The 19,973-nt window shown below is 43.6% G+C and overlaps 1 protein-coding gene and 1 long non-coding RNA gene across 3 annotated transcripts in view; one reads left to right on the top strand and one right to left on the bottom strand.

Annotated features, from left to right (window-relative positions):
• LOC309517099 overlaps window positions 1-19,973 on the top strand; it is a 393,909-nt gene that overhangs the window by 170,454 nt on the left and 203,482 nt on the right. The gene's annotated exons all lie outside the window — the stretch shown is intronic.
• The window catches only part of KIAA1671, a 114,384-nt gene that overhangs the window by 93,518 nt on the left and 893 nt on the right, over window positions 1-19,973 (bottom strand). The window lies entirely within an intron of this gene.

Below are 19,973 nucleotides of genomic sequence, written 5' to 3'. Positions count from 1 at the left end.
GGAAAAGATTCCACATATTTGTTGCAAGCCTGTCTAAGAAGCCTCACCTGGAGAAGGAGACATCAAGAGGCCACAAAAATGGCTGTGATGCAACATGGCATGTAGGCTTCATATCTTATGTCCATAATTCAAACTCAGCTCCAAGACCACTCATGGCTCATTAGGGAATGACCCACTGAAACAGCAATAGCAGAAATGTTTAAAAAAGAGAGACTGGTTTATTTAACAGTCCTGTATACCTCTGTTTGTTCTTTTTGGTGGGGTCTTTTGTTCCTGCTCCCATTTAAGTCCATATCTCAGTCATTCTCAGCAAGCGGCGGGGGGGGGGGGGAATCAACATATTCTGGCTGCACCCTCCCTCCCAAAAGCATACCAGAGCACAAGAGACACAACTCCCATGATCCCTAGCTAACAGGACCAGTGGTCAGTGATGATGGGAACTGTAGTCCCAAAACATCTGGAGGGCTGAGTTTGCCTATGCCTGCTGTAGATAGTCTTACATAAAAGTCTTCCCTCTACACAGTTTTAGAAATCATTTTGGGGTGGCTTGTCTTAAACATTCTTTTCATCATTTTGAAATATTTTACAAACCCTTTTTAATTCTTCAGGAAAATTGCCTTTGGCAGGGGCAATGGAAGGGGGGGGGTGTCCCTCCACCCAAAGGTGTCCCCCCCCCCATGTTTGCTGAGGCCTTCACATCTCAGATGCTGTGTATGCGCAAGGAGTGCCAATGAGTGACTGGGCCCAGCCCCTTCGATTCCTTCCCACCATCAAGCTTGACTCAGAGTTGCCTGCATGTTATCAATCTTCCTATCTAGGATGAAGCCACTTCATATATCTACTGAAGTAGAGCTTTTCTGCAGAGTCTTTAGCACCATTTCCTACCTGGGAAGGAAAATCAACATCCCACAATGTACTTCATTTCAACTTCAGAGCTTCTTGCTTGATCCCCCCCCCCAAGTGTGCTGCCAGTAGCCACATTATTTGCCAAGTCTTCCCTTCTGAACATGGATCAACTTTGCCCACACACTTCCCTTTTCGCAAAAAACTGTGTTCCTTCCATCTGCCTTTTTCCTCCTCCATGAACAATATTAGTCTGATGATGCCACTGCTTTCTCTCCATAATATGAACTTGTGCTTGAACTGGATGGAGATACACCAGAAAGAATTCAAGGTGACATCTTCAGCGATTCCTCAACTTGCTTCCCCAGAACAACCTGAGTGACCGAACCCAAAGGGTGCTCATCAATGGTTCCTCTTCATCCTGGAGAAGAGTGACTAGTGGGGTCCCACAGGGTTCTGTCTTGGGCCCGGTCTTATTCAACATCTTTATCAACGACTTGGATGATGGACTCAAGGGCATCCTGATCAAATTTGCAGATGACACCAAACTGGGAGGGGTGGCTAACACCCCAGAGGACAGGATCACACTTCAAAACGACCTTGACAAATTAGAGAACTGGGCAAAAACAAACAAGATGAATTTTAACAGGGAGAAATGTAAAGTATTGCACTTGGGCAAAAAAAATGAGAGGCACAAATACAAGATGGGTGACACCTGGCTTGAGAGCAGTGCATGTGAAAAGGATCTAGGAGTCTTGGTTGACCACAAACTTGACATGAGCCAACAGTGTGACGCGGCAGCTAAACAAGCCAATGCAATTCCGGGCTGCATCAATAGGAGTATAGCATCTAGGTCAAGGGAAGTAATAGTGCCACTGTATTCTGCTCTGGTCAGACCTCACCTGGAGTACTGTGTCCAGTTCTGGGCACCACAATTCAAGAAGGACACTGACAAACTGGAACGTGTCCAGAGGAGGGCAACCAAAATGGTCAAAGGCCTGGAAACGATGCCTTATGAGGAACGGCTAAGGCAGCTGGGCATGTTTAGCCTGGAGAAGAGGAGGTTAAGGGGTGATATGATAGCCATGTTCAAATATATAAAAGGATGTCACCTAGAGGAGGGAGAAAGGTTGTTTTCTGCTGCTCCAGAGAAGCGGACACGGAGCAATGGATCCAAACTACAAGAAAGAAGATTCCACCTAAACATTAGGAAGAACTTCCTGACAGTAAGAGCTGTTCGACAGTGGAATTTGCTGCCAAGGAGTGTGGTGGAGTCTCCTACTTTGGAGGTCTTTAAGCAGAGGCTTGACAGCCATGTGTCAGGAGTGCTCTGATGGTGTTTCCTGCTTGGCAGGGGGTTGGACTCGATGGCCCTTGTGGTCTCTTCCAACTCTATGATTCTATTCTATTCTATTCTATTCTAACCTCACTCTCCTTGCTTACACTGCCCAATAAAGAGGCCTCACTGATACACCTGCAGCTCCTTCCTTCCTATTAGCCATTTTCTCTTTCTTGTCGCTTAGTCACGTTTCTGTGCTGCCTAAAACTATTTGTGTATGGAGTCAAAAGCGTATTACAAAAATCAGGTTTCTTCCGATAAAAGCTATTGTGCTTTCAAAACCTCTGCCTACAGTTTACCTTTACTCCCCACTGCCAAAATCAAAGTTTCATGAAAGATTTGCAGAGGGTGCCCAGTCGTATGTAGGCTAAAATGTGCTGAATACATGGGAAAGTTGTAAGAAATACAGTGGTGCCTCGCAAGACGAAATTAATTCATTCCGCGAGTTTTTTCGTCTAGTGAATTTTTCGTCTTGCGAAGCACGGTGTCGGAAAAGTTTTGGAAAAGCTTCAAAAATCACCAAAAACCTCAAAAAAGGCTACCACACCGCGTTCTATGAGTTGCTCCTCGACTTCGTCGCAACTGTATTAACGGTGTTAAGAAAAAGGAAACAAACTTGCAAAAAACGCAAGACGTTTTCGTCTTGCGAAGCAAGCCCATAGGGAAATTTGTCTTGCGAAGCAGCTAAAAAACCGCAAAACCCTTTCGTCTAGCGAGTTTTTCGTCTTGTGAGGCATTCATCTTGCGGGGCACCACTGTAAAGGATTGGGGGAGAGAGAAAAAATAAAAAAGTTAAGGGTGTGGGTAAGACAGCTGACAGTGGCCAATATCCACCCAATGTTCAGAATACTTCGATAATAATGGCATCTGGCCAATACCACAAATGTTTTGCAGTTCTTATTTTTTAATCTGCATATATAGCTGATGAAGTTCCACGAGTGTCCAACATGTAGCAAAAGAGATTTCAGTAATTCACAACTTCTCCTTCCCATTTCAGTACTCTGTAGTTAGCAACTCTCAAAACAAAATTCAGATAAAGCCATATTATGCTCTTAACCTCCATTACCTCTCTCTACACAACGCTACACCTGAAATAACTGAAAATATGAAACACCTAGACAAATGGAAATAGGGGAAAAAATCAGAAGCGAATACACATCTATGCAAAAGCCTATGGCAAGCTAAACAAATAAAAGTTAACAAGAATTTAGCTTTACCAGATTCACCCACAAGAAACTCAAACCTGTACAAACCTAAGTATCCCCAAGCTAGGTCACCAGCCAGCACAGAGCCCTGTCTTGTCAGAATAGCAGGCCACTTGCCCCAGGGAAGCTCATGGGCAGGCCCAGACAACCATCGCCATCCCCTGTGGTTTGTTCCAGTAATGGGCTGAAGCCAGAAACACATCATACCTGCAATGCCAGATCTGCATCACAGACTCCTGGGCTTCTCACAGATCTAGCTGCCGCTACACAAGCACTGCAATTTCAAATCTTCATGCATTAAATATAACTTCCATTTTAGCCCACAGCTTGCTGCAACCTACGAAGTACAGCAAAACCTGAGATTACTTCATATTCAAGGGAAAATCAAAGGCAACTCTGTTCCTGTGACTGTAATTTGTCATCACTGTGTTTAATTCTGAATGTTAAGTTGTTGTAATTTTTGTGGGTGTTCCTGCTGAAGGGCGTGTAATAAATTTAGTAACAATAGCAGCAGCAGCAACTCTCAAAGACACTAGATTTGGGACAAAATACTAGCTCCTGGAAATTTGTTCAACTTGCTAATGAACAGTTGGGCCAAAGGAGACACCACACAGCTCCCTTGGCTGAACATATAATAATAAATAAACAAATAAACAAATAAAATAATAATAATAATAATAATAATAATAATAATAATAATAATAATTTTATTTATATCCCGCCCTCCCCAGCCGAAGCCGGGCTCAGGGCGGCTAACAACAATAAAAATATGTGGGGGTGGGGTGGGGTATCACAAGACTGCTTGAGTGATGGATCTGACAAGCAACTTGCCTGGAAGGAGCTGTTGCTGCCCACGGATCAGTAGCTGAATTAAAAGCTGCCCTGCAGAGCTAGCTGATTCCTGCTTCCCCCCCTCCAGACAGGGATGGTTTTTTGTGGGGAGGAGTGCTCTAGAATATTAGAGGACTGGCACCCAGCCAGTGCCTATCAGCTGCATCTATACCTGAGGCAACAGCATAGAGTGAGGGATATAATCTTGAATCTAATGCTCACCTTTTTGGGCAAAATTACGTTGCAAAAATTAAGGTGAGCATTAGATTCAAAGGCACATTTACATTTGCCTGCAAATACCTTTTTTGGTTTCAAGGTTCTGAAAACTCAGGTGTGCATTAGATTCAATGGTGCATTAAAAGGTAAAAAGGACCCTTGACAGTTAAGTCCAGTCGCGGACGACTCTGGGGTTGCGGCGCTCATTTCGCTTTACTGGCCGAAGGAGCTGGCGTGCGTTTGCATACAGCTTCTGGGTCATGTGGCTAGCATGACTAAGCTACTTCTGGCGAACCAGAGCAATGCACGGAAACGCCGTTTACCTTCCCGCCGGAGCACTACCTATTAATCTACTTGAACTTTTGGCGTGTTTTCAAACTGCTAGGTTTGCAGGAGCTGGGACTGAGCAATGGGAGCTCACCCCATCACGGGGATTCGAAGCGCCGACCTTCCGATTGGCAAGCCCTAGGCTTTGTGGTGCATTAGACTTGCATAAATACAGTATTTATATAAACTCCCAATAATTTACACACCATATTTGTAGCAAGTCACAGAGTAACAAATAAAAGAGTCAGGTCCCAACCACCTGGTGCATGCAATCCAAATTTTAACAACTAGCAGACAGAGGATCTAACTCCTGAATGTACTCTTCTGTGTAGAAAGTAGTTTGATGTTAAACACACACACACACACAGAGAGAGAGAGAGAGAGAGAGAGAGAGAGAGAGAGAGATACCCTCCACAAATTTTACTGACAAATATGAAGTGACAAATGTTAAGAAAGATGGCTTCTTAATTTAGCTAGTGCAAAGCCAACTCTAGATGACCAATGGAACCATGACTTGCAACCTTGTCAGATAGCATAAAGCAACACAGACCAAGCCAAAGATTTCCCCTAGAAGATTTTCTGCAAGGTGAGCACCACCCACCAAAACAGTCCTACTCTGTGCACAGCAGTGTGTACAATGAAGACACATCTGCACTGGTGCAAGAAAGCAGTAAAGAAAAGGACTAAAGTTCATCAGTACAGCATCTGATGTTCACATGTAAATTTAATTCCTGCTATCTCCTGGGAGGTCTAGGAGAAACTCCTGAAGAGCCACTGCCAGTCAGAGTAGACAATATTGAGTTAGATCAGGGGCCCTCAAACTTTTCAAACAGGGGGCCAGTTCACTATCCCTCAGACACTGTTGGGGGCCGGACTATAGTTTGAAAAAAATAGGAACAAATTCCTATGTACACGGCACATATTTTAATTGTAGTGCATTTCCCAATCCCCAAAGAAAGGGAAGCGAGAAGGAGGGCGGGCTGGCAGCGCAAGCAAGAGGCTCGCCTTTGTCTCCTACCTTCCCAGGGAACAAGCCTGCTCTGTGGGGTTTCGGCAAGGCACCTCCTCCTCCGAGGAGACCCGCAAGTGGAGGAGGCGGCTGCCAAGGTAGGGGCGCTGCGACACAGCCGGATCAGACGAACGCCCGCCTCGTGTGCTCATGAGCAAGCCCCTGGGAGGTTACCCTCGTTGCAAGCGCGTTTCAGAGCTTGTAATGGGGAATTGGGCAGCAGTGATCCTGTGCCGCCTTCCATTGGGAATAAGGCCCAGGGAAGGCGGTGGCGCTGTTTAAAAAGTTTGAGGACCCCTGGATTTGAGGATTTAAGATAATGTTTGTTTATAGAAAGTAGCTTTGTTGGGTGTTATATTGGATTGGATGAAGTGAATATTGTATTTATATAGTAGACAGATGAAGAATAGGCAGTTCTTTACTTTCTGAATCATATTTTTCTCTTTCTCTTTTCACTTCTTTTCTACTCTTTTTTCTATCTTTCTTTCTTCACCCCCTCCCACTTTTTATGTTTTTATTATATCTAGAAAAAAAGTCTTAGTTTGGTTAACAAAAGAAAATATATTAAGTTTTGTATTTTTCTCTATCAATGTAAACTACCCTCCTTTTTTCCTCATGGCAACAGTCCCAAGGCAGCTACTCCCAATTCTTCTTTGTGCAGAACAAAATCCAACAGAGAATTTCATAGACTTTAAAACACACAAACAAACAAACAAACAAACAAACCCTGTTCTATACAGAAAATATGAAAAGGTCCCAAAGAAAATATTTCAGTTGCATTATCTAAATACACTAACCATGAGCAGAGCTTTGAGGTGATGAAAGCTTTCACTCAGGAAATTGATGTCAAAGTCTTGTATTGCTAGAGGACTGAGAGCTGTGGAACATCCTCTCCAATAGTGTGGGCTCTCAAGAGGTCAGCAGGAAAGGAATCAGGAGAGCAGCCAAATCTTAGTCCTTTTTCCTCCTTTCTTGAAGCTTTTAATGCTAAAAGCACTCTAGAGGAAGAAAAGTAACCACAGAGCTCCGTCTCTAGTTACATGCTTGAGCTCATCATTATCTCTGCTGAAAAGTTGGAAGAATACAGATGGCACAGTCAAGCCCCAAAGCCCTGCTCTCTCTTGCAGCCTCCTGGGGGCCTCAAGCAAGACTGGCATCTTGAGATTAAGGGAGCTACTTCAGGAGAAAACTCTAAGCTGAGTTTATTGAGGAAAACCACACAGAAACAAGGAGTGGGAAGGCCCTGTTGTGACAAACTGACGAAGCATCATGCAGCTGGGGGGAGTGGGGGGGGGGAAAGAAGCACAGGAAGACACATTCAGGAATCCAGCTCATCCAGAGACAGACATCCCAGACTAACTGCCAAAGTTGCTTGGACAGCCGCCCAGCTGCATCCATCAAGTAAGAAACCCCACCCACAAGAACATTCTCTTCAGATAAAATTGCCCTGATAGGACTGTGGGTAAACTCAAGTGGTGTCTCTTATGGGCACCCTCTGTCTCCTTCTCTCTTTGAGTTCCCTTCCCAAATCACTGCCTCAACCACAAATGAGAACCTGGGTCCCTGATGAGCCATGTCCTTCTGTCAAAATTTAGAGTAACCAAGAATGGGACCTGTCTCCCCCCCCCCCGCTTTCTTATGATGCCCTGTAAATCAACAAGCGTGCCATCTGTGATACGTTAGTGAGGAAATCACAGTTACAGCTTGAACACAGATAACACGCAGGTTGTGGCATTGTTACCATTACCCATTAATATACTTCTCAAGATCAAGGCACAGGCCAAAGGCAGTGTCCCATAGAATGCCATGAGCCATACAGACTTCTATCAACAACGTCCAAGATCTCTTCCAAAGTAGGTTGGGCAGACAACATTTAGCAGTTTCATTCAAGCCAGAGTTGCACTGGAAGCTCCCCATGTTCTCTGTTTCACACACAGCACACAACTCGTAAGATAGGAAGTAAATCCAAGGTGGCATAAGGCTTTTGCTCCCCTTTTGCTCCATGTCATAGGCAAACTGAACCGTCCATCTTTGGCATCTACCTCATGGAAGTGGGGAGAGACTCAGAAGGAGCTACGCTGCAAACGGCTGCCTCATGGCCTCAGAGCTTCAGGGGCACTGGATGGCCCACACTTGAAGCACCCAAAGGCAGGAAACCTGCCCCAGCCTTCACAAGTGGAACTAATGACAGGTGAATCTCCTGGCAGCATCCCCTTGTGTCCTTGGCCCAGAGTGGCAAGCAGATGCCAGCAAAGGCTTCCCACACACAGACCCAAGGCAGGCTTTGGGTGCTCAGGTTTATTCATAGTCCACATTCAAATTAAAAAACACACAAATATTTGATTGCATACTACCAAGCGTGGAAGGGAGAGGAGGGGACACAAAATACAGAAAAGACCTTCAAACACTATGCTTTTCATTAATTAAATTTAAAGAAACCAGTCCACCTTAACAATTCTGTAGAAGTTGCTTGTGAAACTTAGCAGCTTTGAACACAAACCTTCCAACCAATTTACTTACATAATGACCGTTTATTCATGATCAAGAACGCCATATATATATACAACGCTAAAGGCTTTCCAAGAAAGGGAGCAATCAAAGGACAAATAAAGTCTAGTTTTTTCAGCCTCATAAAAATTGCACAATACTAACTCATGTAGGACACTTTCTAACTCTTCACTACCACATGGATATGCACGATTCATCTTTCAAATGCTATTAAATCTTCCTTCTAAAATAGCTGAGGAGGAAATACTGAAATGAAACATATTATTTCCTATATTTGGGGACACACAATGATGTCAAAAAAATTAACACCACCTCCCTGTAGATCCATAGCAACTCCGAAATGAAATGGAGCACAAATCTTATGGGGATATGTTAGGATCAGAGCTCTAGTATATTTGACCTGTCTTCTTTTAGCCCAAGGAAGGGGGATGGGAATAAAAGATACAGTGGTACCTCGGGTTACAGACGCTTCAGGTTACAGACTCCGCTAACCCAGAAATAGTACCTCGAGTTAAGAACTTTGCTTCAGGATGAGAACAGAAATTGCGCAGCGGCAGCGGGAAGCCCCATTAACTAAAGTGGTACCTCAGGTTAAGAACAGTTTCAGGTTAACAACAGACCTCCAGAACGAATTAAGTTCTTAACCCAAGGTACCACTGTACTGACATACCATAGGTACAATTTTGTTTTCCAGGAAAATAATAATAATAATAATTTATTATTTGTTCCCCAGCCACTGTGGGCGGCTTCCATAGAAACCAAAAATACACTAAAATATCACACATTAAAAACTTCCCTGAACAGGGCTGCCTTAAGATGTCTTCTGAATGTCCGGTAGTTGTTTATCACTTTGACATCTGATGGGAGGGCGTGCCACAGGGCGGGCACTACTACCGAGAAGGCCCTCTGCCTGGTTCCCTGTAGCTTTGCTTCTCACAATGAGGGAACTGCCAGAAGGCCCTCGGCGCTGGACCTCAGCGTCCGGGCTGAACGATGGGGGTGGAGACGCTCCTTCAGGTATACTGCTTGTATCCCTCATTGAGTCTTCACACACTGAAAGGGCCTGGGACATGAGTGATGGAACAGTAGCTCTGTCTAAGGCTACAACGCATACTTTCTTGTTCTTCTCCAAGGTATGCCAGGATACTGGAAAGGGCAAGGTACAAGCACATTGTTCTCATGGCAACGGTCCATACACCCCAACCTGCTCTCAGCAGTGCTACAAATTGTGGAGCAAATTGCTAGTATCTGCAAAGGGAGCATGACGATCCATTGACTGTTCTCAAAGTCCTTCCATGATCATGATCACATGCTCTTCTACTGTTTGACCAGAAATATGAGCCTATAGCAAAATCCAAGCCATCACATCCGCCACAGAGATCCTTCTCCACCTACCATATCTCTAGCTGCTGCCGCTTGGAAATTCACCTGAAAATAATTACATAACCTGGCCCACTGCGCCCAGCTCAGCAGTTGTTTGTAGGGCAAAATATGCATTCCCCCTCTTGCAAATCAAGCCCTCTCTGTGAGCTGAAATGTTTTACATGCTTCACATCTAAGTAGGTCAACTATCCTAAACTGTAAGTCAGCCTTATAATTAAAGTAGGCATCCAAACCGAAAATGTGTAGTTGCAAGGACTCTGCCCTTTGTCCACTAGGACGATTTGGGCTATGACCTTCCATGGCCCTTTTCAGTGGTTGCCCCCAGACTTCAGAACCCCCTTCCCAGGGAGACTGGCTCCCTCCTTGTTGTCCTTGCACTGGCAGGTGAAGGCAACTTTATTCCTGGAGACTAGGGGGAACTGATTACTTTTAAGGAAAAGGCTTTTAATAGTGCGCTCCTCTGGTTCACCAGAAGTGGCTTAGTCATGCTGGCCACATGACCCAGAAGCTGTACGCCAGCTCCCTCGGCCAATAAAGCGAGATGAGCGCTGCAATCCCAGAGTTGTCCACGACTGGACCTAACGGTCAGGAGTCCCTTTACCTTTACCGTTTTCACTACATGTATTTTAATATATCTGTTTGTTCCCTTATATAGCCTATTATAGTTTTATTACTTTTAAACTATTATATTCTATATGGTTTTAGCTCTCTGTGTTTTATTTGTTTTGGTTTTTATTTCTGTGTGCTTCCTTGAGCTGCAGAAAGGTGGGATAAAATAAATAAAATAATATTAATACCTGCAAGATAAGGCGGCTGCAAGGTACAGGTGGACTTCCAGAAGGTGCCTGAGCTGTCACCTTGTAGTTAAGGAGTTGGCAGAAGAAAAAAGTAAGTTTCAACTTACTTATACAGTGGTACCTCGGGTTAAGTACTTACCGTATTTTTCACACCATAGGGCGCACCGGACCATAGGGCGCACCCAGTTTTTAGGGGGGGAAATCAAGAAAAAAAATATTCCCCCCCCCCAGCCCCAAAGAGCAGCGTACAGGCTGCACACAACCTCTCCTTGCTGGAGGGGTTGCGCGCAGCTATGGAAGAAGGCAAGCTGTTTTGGCTTCCCCTTTAGCCCCGTGCAGCCCCTCCTTGCCGGGAGACGCTGCGCAGGGCTAAAGAAGCCATAGCCCCGTGCAGCCTCTCCCTGCCGGAGGGGTTGCGCGCGGCTATGGCACAAGCCTGCATTCGCTCTATAGGACGCACACACATTTTCCCTCAATTTTTGGAGGGGAAAAACTTTGTCCAATAGAGCGAAAAATACGGTAATTCGTTCCGGAGGTCCGTTCTTAACCTGAAACTGTTCTTAACCTGAAGCACCACTTTAGCTAATGGGGCCTCCTGCTGCTGCCGTGCCACCAGCGTACGATTTCTGTTCTCATCCTGAAGCAAAGTTCTTAACCCGAGGTACTATTTCTGGGTTAGCAGAGTATGTAACCTGAAGTGTATGTAACCCGAGGTACCACTGTATAGCCTAAGCTAAGCAAAGTGGTGTGTTATGAGTTACATAAATATAAGCCTCAGGGGAAGGAAAGGCAGGTCTCAGTGCTAAAGAGCTTTCAATCTAGTTTTAGATCATAGAATAATAGCTTGTGGAGTTGGAAGGAACCCCAAGGGCCATCTAGCCCAACCGCCTGCAACGTAGGAATCTCAGCTAAAGCATCCAAGGCAGAGAGAGGGACACCAGCCTTTCCCAGATTATTCTGCTATTGCAAAAATAAAGATTCCCACAGGATGGTGTGTCATGGGTTTTGATTGCCTTTATACTTGCACATTATCCCACTACTTATCCTTATCACCTCAAGTTCCTTCCAACTGCCATGAGTTCTAAGTCTCCTGGGGCAAGGATCTGTCTTTCCTTGTTGCTCTGTAAGTACTCTGCACAGTGACACGCTTTCAATGAACAGAATAATTTATATATTTCTGTTAATTAAAGCATGTATGTGTGTATGAGAGGAAACATCTCAAAGTGATTTACAATAAAACCTGTTAGAACATGATAACAATAACAAAAAAAAAACAGTATTAAAATCAGTATAAATGTTATTAAAAAATGGTTTGTGCCAAAAGCCACCCAAAGCATCCATATACAGGTAGATTCTTAGTGTGTGTTGAACATGTATTACTGTTGGTGCCCACCATTTTTGGGGGCTGTTGCTTCAGGAGGAGGTCTATATAGAAGAAGGTGTTTGCTCTGACAAAACCCTACACAACTTCAGATCAGAATCAGGGGTCGGCATCCTAAGGCCCATGGGCCGGTACCGGCCCACGGCGACCCCTGCCGCTCCTGCCCCTGCCCGCTCTTAACAGCACGGTGCGGGGACCGACTTCAAGGTTGATGGTGCCTGTACGCATGTGCACAGGTGCTTCTCCGACCCACATGTGCGCTGGAAATAGCGTGTGCGCACGCGCACTCTTCCAAGTCAAAGCAGCGCTCGTGTGCATACGCTGTTTCCGGTGCACTTCTGGGTCAGAGCGCCAGAAATAGCGTGTGTGCACGTGCACAAGCACTTCTCAAACCCGGAATACAGCACATGCGCACACGCTCCGGCCCCTCCTCCAACGGATTGAGCGTCAACCGGCCCATCCTTCAATAAGGTTGCCTCTGGATCAGGTTATAAGTTAGTATCCAAAGCTTACGCCTGGCTGCTGGTAGCAAATGGGTAGCCAGTGCCAATTTTTCCAATTTTTTGTGATATGCCCTCAGTCAGCAGCTCCACTCTGCAACTTAACCACTGCATTCTGCACTAACGGCAACTTCCAAACACCCATAAGGGCCGCCCCATACAGACTCCATTACAATAACTAGATCTTGAGGTTACCAATGCTTGGATCATTGTAGCAAAGTTATCCCATCAAGAAAGAGCTATACCAGCCCAAGCAGTACAGTGGTACCTTTGGATGCGAACGGGATCCATTCCGGAGCCCCGTTCACATCCAGACCAGAACGCAACCCACGTCTGCGCTGCCGCGATTCGCCGCTTCCGCACATGCACATGACGTCATTTTGAGCGTCTGCGCATGCACAAGCAGTGGAACCCGGAAGTAACCTGTTCCGTTACATCCAGGTTGCCGTGGAGCGTAACCTGAAAACGCTCAACCTGAAGCGACTTTAACCCGAGGTATGACTGTACAAGGTGCTCCGAGCCACTGCGGCGACTTGAACTCAAGCCACACATCTCTTCCTTCAGAGGGAGTGCAAACCCATCCAGAACAAGTAATTTGCTTGATTACTGGACCAGGAACCATCCTCCCCACGGTCTCTGCATTGCCAGGATTCAACTGCAGTTTGTTGACCTTTATCCAACCCACCATTGTGCCCAGACACTGATTCAGAACTAGCCCAGGCACACCTGACTCAGATATAACAGAGAAACAGAGCTTAGTATCTGCAGCACACTGATGACACCAAGCTCCAAATCCCCTAATGACTGCTCCAAGCACTATGTAAATAAAATGAAGTAAAAATAGTGCCAAAGTAAAGGCTATGCGAAAGATCAAGATGAACATAATCCCTGTGAACCTCTGGCAGTTGCATGCCTAAACAAGCAACATTATCTCCTAACCACAGCATACGACAGATTGACCTTGGGCTAGATACTCCACCAAGTGCCTATTCCCCTCAGATCCTTCTGAAGCATCTCAGAGGCTGCAAAGCAGAGCTTTGTTCTCCTGACAGTAGCTTCATTATTTCACAATTAAGCAGAAAGCCAAAAGCACACATCCGCACCCAACAGAATCCGGTAGAGGGGCAACCAACGCAGAACAGAGATGGATAATAACCTACTCAATTGTAACCTAATTCACTTGTAACACATCATATAAATATTATTTTACACACCTTCTGTTATACATCTCTAGATGGCAAGTTAAAGATGAGCTCTTTTCACAGTTTAAATCTTAATTTCACTAGTTGTCTTCATGGAGAAAGAACTTTTTTTTTTTTTTTGCACAGCATAAGTGACTTCTAAAACCACGCACCTCAATTATACTTTTCATGCCACACTGATCAAAAACAACTGACTGGCATAAAGGCCTATAAGAAATAAACAGTGATGCAAACTCTTGAGGCTGCTCCCCTCAAATTAGACGTGGTCTGGGAGGGGGTGAGCAAAACACCGCTGGAACGAATCTGTTTGGAAAGGAAAAGACTCTAGTACAATTATTACATTACATTACATTACATTACATTACGCCCTATCCAAAGGAGACTTGTAGGCACTATAAATACATTTCACATGAACAATGATGTTTATCAACTCAAGATTAAAAAAAATTAAAGAGACAAGACTACCTAAGTACCTAATCTGACACATAAACACAGCCATTTTCAGTTTTCAACCATTTATAAATTGCACCCTTGAAGAAAACATGGAATAAGAAAGCACCAGTCAAGGAAACTGGCACAGCCTCTTAAAGGCCATTTCAGAGTGGAAGCTGGATTGCAAGACCAGCTCTTTTGACAATAAAGGATTCTATGCAGCAGTGGGGATTGGCCTGTGGAGGAAGATGCATATAGCTGGGAGAGCAATATACTTTGGACCACCTTAAAGTATAAAAGTTAAAAGCTGCAAATCAGCAAAAAGCACCTCTAAGAACACTGATCTACTAAAAAGAAATCAATGCAAATGTGCCCAAGTTACTAATACATTATTTTTCTTCTAATATGCATCCACTGTCAAACTTTATTTGTAAGTGTCCTGGGACAGGGTCTGTTCAGGCCCCGCTTTCTTCCTCTCCCTTTTTTGCAGGCACTCTGAAGATATAAGAGCTGCCTTGCTGGATCAGGTCAAAGTTCTACCTAGCCTGGCTAGTTACTCACAGGAAAGCAAAAAGCACAGGGATAAGTGACATACGGTATGCATCTATTTTTTTCTGTCATAAACCAGAACTGAAGACGCTTCTAAAAAGCATCCCAAATACAGTAAGCTTAACTTGTAACTTGTTTGTTATGACAATACACACTACAGAGCCAGGGGATTCACCCCATTTGTCACATTCCCAACCAAAGTCAACAATGTCTTCCCCTTGATACAGTCAGTTTCCATGGTGCTACCACCATACAATTGGAGGCTGGAGTTGGCACACCATTGATACGAGAGGTTTTCTAAAATTACCATACCCTGGATAATTGCAAACTCCCTAACTGGTTTGACTAGAAAAACTGGCGTGTCTTTCCTATGCATTTATACGTGGGTCCCTAATCTTTGCCTGTTCAGTTTAACAGGTGATTTAACACCACCCTGGTGAGCAAATTACTATTTATGTGGCAAAATCAGTGCATGGTTCTTCACAGAGAAATGAAAACTTATATATAAGACAACAGATGCTCTAGAGCAGTTAGGGGGATCAAGATGCTCATTAAGTGGCAAAAACAATCAGGGTGGTTTGAAAAGTCAGGGGGAAACTTATTTGTGCATCACAAAATGCAGTGTCCAATTTTTAAAAATCTGCCAAATCAAGCTGTCCAGGCATGTAAGATTTAGAAACCATATTTTAATTAATATAGCCAGGCTACCATTGTTTGTTAGTGCACTCACCCACAACCTAGTCCAGATGTTTTGGAATACAACTCCCATCAACTCCAGTCACAACTGCTGCGCCGGGAGTCCAAAACATCTGGAGGATATGAGGTTGTGGCTGGATGCACTAGTGATATTGTGTGAATGAAGTTGTTAAAGCAACTGAAATAGCCTTATCATGAAAATATCACTCATCTGCCAATTACCAATTAACTTTAGAAGAAGTTGGCAGTAACACAAAACACCAATTCCAGCCAGGTAGGGAAGATCTCCTCACTAGCAGCTCCATTTTTTGTCATGATCAACCCCTATAGAACAGGGGGTTGCATTCATTTAATATGTTGAAAAGAGCCAAGGAAAATTGTAGGTCTATAAGCAAGGATCGTTTGTGATATCATCATGGGTTGCACCAGCTGTCTGATACGTCACATTTATCAACTGTAAAGTTAACTTTTTCACTCTATTCTCACACTCACATTATTTAATTTGTATTTTGATCAACTTGATGTGTTGTGATATTTCTAATTTTCTGTTGTCTTTTCATCAAATGCACTACCTACTGGTATGACCCAGAATGCCAGAGAAACAGTGCTGGACATCCTCTTAGCCTAAAGGCCTGCTCTGTAAAGCAAAATATGGGTGAGGTATAAATAATAAATTATTATTATTATTATTATTATTATTATTATTATTATTATTATTATTACAATGAGGGCCCTCAATTAAGTAGCTGCAGGGGTCAAGAACAAACCAGGAACTCTTGTAGTCTTGTCTCTATTTTCCCAGGTATTCTCTTCATTCACTAATATTTTAACTGAGGCTGCAACCCTAACTACAATTACGTGGGAGTAAGTTCACTGGGACTTACTTCTGTGAGAATATGCATCGGATTGCACAGCCAATGCGTCTCCTCTGCTCCAGACTTCCCTTCCTTCCACTTCCTCTCTTCCTCATGCATTTGGTTACTTAGATGGTTTACGTCCGCAGGCACATTCTTGTGATTTGTCCACCCTATGTCATATTTATTCTTCACCACTTTGCTTTAGGAAATAATATTTGCACACAACTCAGGTAGTACGTATCATGTTGCAAGAGACTCTGAGGGGCACCTTTTGAATTATGGTGCAGTTGCTTGGGGGACAAAAACTTTTTGGTTCAGGCCTGTACACGTGACTTTTTAAAAGAGTGCTGCCAACAGCTGCTGAGAGTAATGGATCATTGCCATAGAAACATTAGCTACCCTTTTTCTCGCAATGAAATTTTCTCATAATTGTCACCAATAAAAAGTCATGTATGACGGATCAATAACCATATGCTGCAATCCCTGAATAGCGATGCCAACTTCACTTAATGATTGCACTCGCCAGATTAATTTGAACAGAATTGTATGATCCAAAGTACCTGGAAGAGAGAGATACTCAAGATCATTCACACATTAAATCATCATTAGAGACACTGAGGTTGAGAGATCAAACTTGAAAGATTATGAACTGGATACCATGTGGTACACTGATTAAGTCTGCATCCTGCCATCTGTCAAAGACTTGTCCTAATCCTACTTTAAACACGGAAAATACAAAACTTTCTTCAAGCCAGACGTCAGGAAAGCACCTGTCCTTCCAGATTAAATTGCTCAGTTTATCACACAACAGGCACAATCCCCAATGGGATTTGCAGAGGTGGTTTGCCTCTGCAAACTGAACATGTCATGCAAATAGGGACATAAAGGCAGATTTGACAATCTGAGGAAAATGTTTAACCCGCAAAACCAGAACATTTGCAGGATACCCAGTAGCTGGTCATTTTATTGATTACTTTGTAGTGCTTTTAATGTATATTTAAATGTTTTTATATTGCTGTATATAGCGACATTGTTATGTTATGAGAGGGTCGTTGGTATATTCTTTTATAAATACAGACACTACCATTGCACAAGGTTAGCTTGCCGTCTTAGACAAGACACATTATGCATGTTTTGGTTAACAATGCTCAAAACCAGAACATGTGCCACATTGCTTAAAGGGCAGATTGAATATACTTGCTGAGTTTCCTTTTATCCCTCTGTGATCTTTTCTCACATTACAGTTTTTTTCTCATTTCTTTCTTTTAGGTTTGCATTTCTTTATGAATCTCTCATCTCCCTCCCCAATCTGAATATAAGTAATGGTATGTATGTACCTGTTTGCACTGAAAATTGAATAGAGAAACTAAAAGAAAACTATTTGACAGTTCTAATACAACAAATGCAATGGAGCATCATATGGCCTGTGTTAATTCAAGTCAGTACAGCATGAAAACTCAGGGTTGTAGGTTCAAGGCCCACATTGGGCAAAAGATTCCTGCATTGCAGAAGGTTGACTGGATAACTCTTGTGGTCCCTTCCAACTCTACAATTCTTTTTTTTTTTTAGCAATTTCAATATAACAAAATATCAAAACATATCCTATTCATTATTCCCCCCCTTCAACTCTACAAATCTATGGGGTACAACACTTCCACAGTCAAAGATGGCATGACCCGTAGGCAGTTCTCAGAGGAATGGGAACTAGACTCTCCAATGCCAGCACAAGGAGCCCACCCTAGTCCTTGGGGGCACCTTTTCTGACAGGGCAGAGCAGGCAGGCAGGAGGCTGAGGCTGCTGACACATGGAGGCTATCTATCCATTTGCTAAGCAAAGGATGCTGCTGTAGCTGCCACAAAGCAAAACACATTTTGCACAGATGCAGCCAGCAGAAACAGAGCTGGGCTCCTCAGGTTGAAATCATAGAACTGTAGGATTGGAAGGGACCCAAATGGTCATCTAGTCCAACCCCCTGCAATGCAAGAATCACAGTGCTAAATGGGCTTTAAATGCTTATATTTGTTTTCCTAACTGCTATGAGAGACATGTCATTAACATTCCTGTTTCACAGTTGGAAGTAAATTCTATTAATTCCAGTAGGATTTTCTTCCAGGTCAATGTGCTTAACACTGGGGCATTAAACTAAGAAGTTTTGAATATCCCAGCACTCTTCCATAATATCATATCAGATACAGAAAACCAGTATTTCAAATATTCAGTAACACCAGATGTCTGATGCAGTACAGTCTATCAACAGTGTCTAGAGAACTGCTAAGAAATAACAGAGATTCAGTGAATCCACAGCTGAGAAATGATTTGACTGTCAGGTGCCTCAGAACCAAATTAACTGTGCCATCAGTAGAATCAAGCTCATGCTCCCTTTGGAGTCAACTTTATCTTTAAACTTTCAGGTTACAGGCAGAACACACACCATTGTGGATGCCTGTGGAACTAGCACTAAGGTTAATGCCACAAAGGAGACCCTAATTTGCCAACCTGGTGCCCTTCCAATGTTTCGGACTGAAACTCTTGACAACCTCATCATAGGGCCATGCTGGCTGGGGCTGATGGGAATTGTAGTCCAAAACACCTTCAGGAGACCAGGTTAGCAAAGGCTGCCCTAATTCAAAGCATCTGTCCTGAAAGAAGTTCAGCTGAAATAGGATGTCTAAAGTGTTCATCATTTAGTCACACTATTACTGCTTCAAGTAAAAAACACAATCCTACAATATCCCTTATCAAAAAAAAAAACTACAAAAGTAATAACATCATTAATCTGTCAACTAAGTTGCTTTTAAATGAGAAATGGATATTGATTCAAATGTGTCCAAAGCTGGAAGAAGTCTTTCCATTCACATGACCACTCTCCAACTACACCACACTGCCAAAACTTTTTATTAAACACTTTGTCTGAATAATAAAAAATAGACCCAGATTCATTTTACAACCATACTATCAGCACAGGACATACCACAATAAGGGACTACCCCCTTCCCCAAATTAATTTCTTTTAAAATACCACAAGTCAAAAATTAGATCCCTCCAACTAGCCAGCCCCTGGCCTTTGCTCTGGGAGATGCACAGAAGCCCAATGATCCCCTCTTGTACATTACATGAAGGGAAGGGATGCTGACTTCCCATTTGCACCCCCTCCCAGTTTACAAGTGCACAGCAGTTTCCTCCAGTCTGCCCTCCCTGAGACATACACTCTATGTAGGAAATAAATGAATAATCTCTGAAGGAGAGAGAGGACAAACAATGACATTAGCATAACTCAACTAAACATAATCATCTCAAATGCAGTAAGACAAATTACAGATGTCAGAATCACTTAATTATCCCATGGGGCTTTAACGAGGTTTAAATACTATGATTTAGCTATGCAGAAGGAAGAAACTCTGGAAATAGCATAATGTGATTTTTTTTTAGGGTAGGCATGATCAAGATGAAGCGGATTTCTTTTTGTTTTTAGTCAGAGCAACCCAATTTTGGAACAAGCCAAGCCAAGCTGCCTGGCTGATAAGGATCCTGCTCTGTCCTCCTGGCAGCTAACTATTGAGGGGGGGAAATGGGTCTGGGAAATGGGTGAAGAACAAGGAACTCGACCTGGCTCCAGCCCCTGTTGCTATTTTTCCTCTGTCAGCTTTGGCCTTTAATCCCATCAAAAGGGTCCGGCTTATTGGACGCTAAAAAGGGAGAGCCCATTACACGCAGCAAAAACAAGGGAAGGGGAGGGAGGGAGGAAGGAAGTAAAAATCACTCCAGGGAGTTTTAGACCTAAAAGAGGAGGCTCCCTTTCCTTCTTTCAAGCTTGCCTGGAGGGCTCTTCCACCCACCCCCCCGCCTGCCCTCCCACCCCATCCTTCCCTGCTCTTCTTCCTGCAAAGAAAGCAGAGC

This window comes from Podarcis vaucheri, assembly GCF_965113315.1.
Source record: "Podarcis vaucheri genome assembly, chromosome: 13".
Classification (NCBI taxonomy): Eukaryota; Metazoa; Chordata; class Lepidosauria; order Squamata; family Lacertidae; genus Podarcis; species Podarcis vaucheri.
The sequence above is the reverse complement of the archived record's forward strand: the minus strand, read 5'-3'. Positions and strand labels throughout refer to the sequence as shown.